The sequence below is a fragment of the Dryobates pubescens genome, chromosome 9 (assembly GCF_014839835.1).
Source record: "Dryobates pubescens isolate bDryPub1 chromosome 9, bDryPub1.pri, whole genome shotgun sequence".
In the NCBI taxonomy this organism is placed as follows: domain Eukaryota; kingdom Metazoa; phylum Chordata; class Aves; order Piciformes; family Picidae; genus Dryobates; species Dryobates pubescens.
In genome coordinates, this window is record NC_071620.1 from 10,452,074 (window position 1) to 10,458,940 (window position 6,867).

Here is a 6,867-nt window from a genome sequence, read left to right on the forward strand (position 1 = left end):
ATCACTTTGTAAGAGCTGTGTGCTATTTACAGGCAATATTTAAAGTTTCAAAACTCCCTGAATGAAGGCAGAAATGCTGGAAAGAAATGTGAGTCTTCAGAGAAGAAACATTCAGGAAGAAAAAAAGTAAGTCTGCTAAAACTTGTAACCCTGCTCCGCAGTAAATGAACGCAAAGAGGCAGCGGGCAGGGATCTCTCTCCTCCTCCCTCCCAGCCATCAGAAGCTTCTTCCTTCTGTAACACTAATCAGAAGAAACCTTCCCTGGTGTTAGTGGTCTCAGTGATGATTGGGAAAGACTTAGGCTTATATTCAAGATGGTCCTGCTTGGGACTGCATGTCATTTGAAAGTCATCTCCACGTTCATCTGAAGGGGCTTCAAATACCTTGGACAGGGCTCTGTGCTTTTGTCCACACTCCCAGAATCTTCTCCAGTAACTCCATTAACTCTGCTGAGATCCCTTACAGATATATTTTTTCCAGGTTTCTTTTGATTCAACATATGTATTTCAGTTTTATGCAAACAGTGGTTGCTTTAGAGAGGCTCTCAGAAGCAGAGCAGGAAAGGTTTTCAAAAGGTATTGAATGTTTGCTCTGAGCAGGCTCCTGTTTGACACCAGAGAAAGAAAAAGCATCATGGAGAACTAAAAGCTGTATTTTACCCAGGCTCTATCACATCTGCATATTACATCCTTTCAGAGAGGTCACAACAGCAATGTGTCCAGTTTCTCCAGTGCACAAAGGAAAATATGTTGTGGAGCTGCTGCCTTTAAGCTCAACACAGGAGTTTGTTAGGGTACAGAAGTTCTCTGCCCATCAGCTGGGGGTCACCTCCAGACTCTAGAAAAATGATTGTCAAGAAATTAATGCAGTGGCAAGGCTAAAAACAATACCCATACTTCATGAGTATTCTCAGACCAGGGCACCCCAGCACAAGGGAGGAGCTCCTGCTCAATACATTACAACACACAAGGAAGTCTGAAGTTTAGAGGACACTTGCACAAGTTCCTTGCTGGCATGACCAGCTGCTGCTCAGGTTTCTCTTTGACTCATTCTTGCCTCACTGCCAGCAGGCATTTCTGGCCCTGGAGTGAAGTCTTCCCCACAGAATTTCTGCACTCCTCTCCCCAGTACTTCTCACCATGGCTCCCTGGCAGTGGTGGCCTTGCGTGTTGCATGGGAGCTGCCTGAGCTCCTTCACTGGAAGAGGTCACCGGGTGCTGCTCCATGGCACAGTGAGGCCATGAAGGCTTCTTTTTGGGCCCATCTCCCTTCCCAGGACTCAGAGCCTATTTGTCCCAGACAGGGAACATCCTGGTTGCAATTTTTAGCAAAGAGCTGCCCAACAATTTCTGGAAAGGTTTGTAACCTGGCTAAGGGAAAGCAACACCATGGCTGGTACCAACAAGGGTCCTTGGCAGTGTAATCATGACACCTGGTTTCTTACTAAAAATATTCTTAACAAAACTCATTTAAGAGGAAATACTACCCATGTTTTGAAATACTTGCCAGGGGAAGCACCCTGCCATTTGGGAGGGACAGAGACAGTGAGGTTTTATGGGAACTGATGCATAACTCAAGACACTGAGAAGAGCTTGTCATGGCTGGTTCTCCTCCATGCCTTCACAGGAAGAAGAGGAGGCAAGAAGCATCACCTTATTTGTATTGCCAATATTCATTCAGGTTCCTCATGCAAGCTCAGTGAAACTGGGTACAGGTTGAAGACAAAAAGGGACCTTGAAGTTCAGAGGGCTCTCACAAAAATTCTTTGTTGTGTGTGATGAGGGTTTGAATGATTCTTGTCCATCCCTGTCTTCCCATGCACCTATAGTGCCAGCTGTCTTGGCAGAGAGAGGCTTTGCTTTCACACAGCAGCAGTGGAAGAAAGAAGGAGCACAGGTGATGGCCTCCTGTTCTGTTTGCACCAGCTTTGCTCCCCTCCAAAAACCTCCACCAACATATCCTATACAGCCCCTATACAGGGGCTACCCCATAGAGACACAGCTTAACCATCCTGCTCCCTCATAAAGTCATAGAACTCTATGACTTGGTTTGGTTGGAAAAGGCCTTTAAGATCGCCAAGTCCAACCATCGACCTAACACCACCATGGCCATTAAATCATGTCCCAAAGTGCCATGCCTACACCTTTTCGAGTGGCCTGCTCCAAAGCCTGACCACCCTTTCAGTAACGAAATTTCTCCAAATATCCAATCCCAACTGCCCTTGGTGTTACTTGAGACCATTTCCTCTTGCACCAGATGCATTTAGGGGGAATAGCAGTGAAATGGCAGAAATTTAGCTCAAAGTGACTTGAAACCTTATTGCTGTCTACAGCTACCTAATGGGTGGCTGTAGCCAGGAGGGGGTTGGTCTTTTCTCCCAAGCAACCAGCACCAGAACAAGGGGACACTGTCTCAAGCTGCACCAGGGGAAGTTTAGGCTCAAGGTGAGGAGAAAGTTCTTCACAGAGAGAGTTTTTAGCCATTGGAATCTGCTGCCCAGGGAGGTGGTGGAGTCACCATCCCTGGAGGTGTTCAAGAGGGGATTGGACGTGACACTTGGTGCCATGGTTTAGTCATGAGGTCTTGGGTGACAGGTTGGACTTGATGATCTCTGAGGTCTTTTCCAAGCTTGGTGATTCTGTGATTCTGTGAAATGGCTAAGCTAAGAGACACCCCAGGCTGCAGTGAGGATCTGGCCACACTGCTGCATGGCAGTTGCTTTAGGTGATTCACTGAAGCAAGAAAGAAGAAAACCCCCAAACTATCTCAAATCCACTTTTACTGTTTGGGCAGCACTTTCTGCAGGGTGCTGTAAATATGAGGAGCATATTGAACTGTGGATCTATTGTGGTTAGTATTAAAGCAACAAAGTGAAGAAAGCTGTGGTGTGTGCAGCTCATGGACAAACCCAGCAACCTCTCTGCCTGGGCTTATTTTCCCAGAGGAATAAATAAGAGTGAAAGGTGGGCAGTGTTTCAAAATGTGTGGAGTGCTTTTGATTAAGGACTTCTGTTTTGCCTCAGGCTTTGCAGTAACTCTTTAGCAATGCTTCAGGTAGATCTCAAATCCTTGTTTTGAAAAGCTGAAAAAGGGGGGTGGGGATGGAGAAAGGCAATGGAAGTCTTTTACTTCTGAGCTTTAGAGGCTTTTCAAGATGCAGCTTTTGAAAACCACACCACTGTCCCATTCTTTTCTTTTTTTCTTTAGTTTACAAATGGGTTTGAATGTAATCATAATCCACAGGGTGATGTTTCCCATTAAGGCTTTGTGCTGGCAGATCATTAGTTCAGGTGGGGGTTTTTTGTTGGTTAATTTTAAGACCACTAATCTGAATCTGGGAGTGTAAAACAGCTTTGAACAAGTATAAACCCAGCTCTTTCCTAGAAAACTGTTTTTGTCTGTGATTTGCCTGGCTCCTGAAAAATGCAACCAAAAATTTGGAGTGTAGATAAAGAAGGCTCATCAGGAAGTGGAAATGGACAACTTATTCCTAGTAACTCTTCATTCCTTTCAATTCAGGTGGTCTCATGTTGGCGGGTACCAGCCCTCGCCCTCCTGCTCAGAGAGGTTCCAAGCTGGCTGCAGCAACTCACTGGGCTCTGCAGCAGGTGCTTCTCTTCCACAGCACCTTTCACCCTTCACGAATTTCTGCCTTGAGAAGCCCCACAAAGATGCTCTCATCTGCAAAGAGGAGAAAGTGCCTGGGATACACCCTGGCTTAGTTGGCATTTAGCTCTTAAATGAACGTGCTTCAGTTGGTGCCTTGACACTTGAAGCGCTTGCACGGCTGCTCTGTGGCTGCTCCAGGTTGGGAGCCCTTCAGCTGGGGGACACCAGCAGCACCTTATTTACCTGATATTGGTAACAAATCTTTTTAAATGGCATTTTTTTCCAGAGTAAGGAACATGTGGCCAAACACTAGGGTGGGTCAGCTGTGTAGAAAGGCTAAATCAAGCAACTGTGACTGGGAAAACATGTATAAAAGTTAACGTTAATTTGGAAACAGAAAAAGGGACAGCTGACAAATGCCTCACTCTCTAGGCCAGATTCAAAGTATCTCAGTCACACGTTTGGATTTCCGTGACCAGAAAAGGGAACTAAAAAAATGATTAAAAAAAAATCACCATTTGGATTTGTGGCACAACTTTGTCACCCATTTTTCATAAGATGATTCCAGCAGATGCAGACATGGATTTATAACTGGAAACATTTTTCTTATCAAGTGGCTTCAGCTGCCAAGGAGGCCAGCACAGCATCCATCAGCATCTCCTGGTTTGTTTTTGCAGCTGGCTTGAGTCCAGCATGGATCATGGATTCAAACCAGCACGGATCCTGCAGGAAGCCCAAGCCTGGGTCCTTGGTGCAGCCCCTTTTCTCCAGCAGCCAGTGTGCATCAGCGCAGTGGGAGGCGAGAGTGCCAGAGGAGCTGCTGTGCGCAGCTGGGGCTGCTGAGGGTGGGGACAATGCACTGCTGCCTGGCAAGGGGTCCGTGAGCATCCCAGTAAAGGAACACATTGGAGAGGCAGATGAAAGACAAACTGAAAGGGGAACAAAGTGAAAATAACAGAGTTAGTGAATCCCCCTACCATTTGCCTGGAAATCAAGCCAGAGACAAAGCTGTCTGCTGCAGAAAAGAAATAGACTCTTCTTTTTGCCAGCCCCACCCTCAGATGGGTACAAGCTGCTTATTAGTGGCAGACCCCAACCCCCACCTTCCACACAGATGCTTTCCTCCCTCCCACCCCAGCTTCTTCCCTCCTTCTACCCAGCAAATCCCGCATCCCTGTGCTGGGCTGAATGCTGGCCCCATCCTTTCTGGCTTAGCTGGGGCAGGGTGTACAGGTGTGAGGGTGCACAGAGGTCCTCTGGCAGTTCAGGGCCCAGAACTAAGGATGTTGTTTGGCATGAGGACACTTATCCCCTTGATGTTCCTACCTACAGATTCACCAAGGCCAGGTTTTTCCAGCCTTTCCCATGCTGACCAACCTCCCCCCCAGCCTAAATTGATATTCACAGATTAGGTTGGGTTGGAAAGGATGTTCAAAGGTCATCTGTTTTAGACCAGTAGTAGGGATCTCTGAAGTCTTACCACAAAGCAGCCAACCCCTTCCCACCAGGATGCTGCTGGAAAGGAGGGATCAGGACTCAGACATTCACATGTGATCTAAGGAGAGATTTCCCAAAGGAGAAGCAGACATTTCCAACAGCCACATGCTGCTTGGTGCTGGCCAGCCAGGGGCTGCAGCCTTAGCTACAGTTAAAGACTTTCACTATTCCAGTCTTCTGCTAGAATTTAATGTTGTCCAAATAAAGTAGTGGCTGTACAGCCTCCATGGGACCATAAGCAAATGGGAAAGGGAGGCATGCCCAGAGCAATGATGAGCAGAGATTACAGAATTAACCTTATTCCTTCTTTCAGTAAAACCAAATTGGATTTGTCAAGGTAGGTCTTGTTACTGCTCAACTCTGTGTTAGTATGAAGATCAGACCTGTAAGAACAAGGCTGAAGTCCCAGTGCCTCCTGCTGAGGTGCTCTTCACAGTCTTCCACCCGTTTTTGTGTCTTGAAGGATCAGGATGGGGCATGGGAGGGGAGCTCAAGATGGTTGGAGTCCCATAGCCAAATCCACTGAAACCTCAACACTGCCAGCAAATCCTCAAGGCAGGAAAACTGCCCTTCAGAGCCAGGGAAGTCTCAGCTTCCTGAAGGAAGAAGACAAATTCCATGTGCAATGCTCAGAGCAGTGTTTTAAGCTGCCAGCCTTTGGCAGTGCCTGCTGAAGTGAGATGCAGACATGGTCAGAGGGCCAGTGAGCCCTGGCTGTTTGGTGAAGCGAGAGCTCTGCACCAAAAATGAGCACAGTCAGATCTGCCCACCCAGGAAGTCACCCCAGCTCCTGTGGCATCCTGCCTGCCTATAGACATGACAGTGTTGGAAATGTTGGACACAGGTTGGACTCAGGTGAGGAGTCACTCTGGCACTGGTGAAATGTTCCTGTTGGGGAGAAGTATGAGAGACTGCAGGGGGATGGGTGTAGGAATGAGGCTGGGGATCTCCTTATGGTATCTGCTATACAAGATGGGGAGGTGGACTCCATACTAAGGCAGCACTCTTCTCTTTTAGCAAGTCACAAGTTGATGTTTATGTTGTGGACTGAAGGCATTTTAATTATCTAGTGAGCAGTTTGTAACCTTTGAGAGACTAACTGACAATGCAGTGGTATTTGAATGCAAGGGCATCTAAAGGGGCTAGGCTCAGCTGGGCATGGGCAGAGCAGCAAGGTCCTAGGCACCAGCTCACCAACTTCCTGCCCAGAATCAGAGAGAAGGCGAGGGCTGATGGTGTTCAGAGAGAATGATCCAGACAAGTGGGTTCTGTCATCTTCTACATTTAAGGGACAGAGAAATTCATCACCACCTGTTCACGTAGCAGTTTTCATCCTCCCCTTTTACAGACATCTTCTCTGCTTTCTAGGCCTGATGAGCAAGAGTCTGACATCAAATGACAATCCCTGGTACTCACCTGTGCTGTATTTGTTAGACTTCTGCTGGGTCACAGCTCCTGGAGGAGCAAAAGACAGTGTCACTACCTGGAACCTCCCTTCAGGCTCAGCACAAACTGAGGATAATTCCCAGAGCTGGGATTCAGGCAGAGGCCACCCAGCATTAGCATGCCTGGGGCTGGGGAGAGCAGCACAGCCCTCATGACCACAAGCAAGCAGTGTTTCAAATGGGAACAGAGCTTTCTGGTGTCTTCCTAGAAAATGTTTCTCAGTAGAGAGAAATCATTAACCAATGAGCAAGAGCTCATGCTGATGGTAGCTCCCAGTGCAGGACTGGGTCACACAAATCTGTGACTAATGGGCC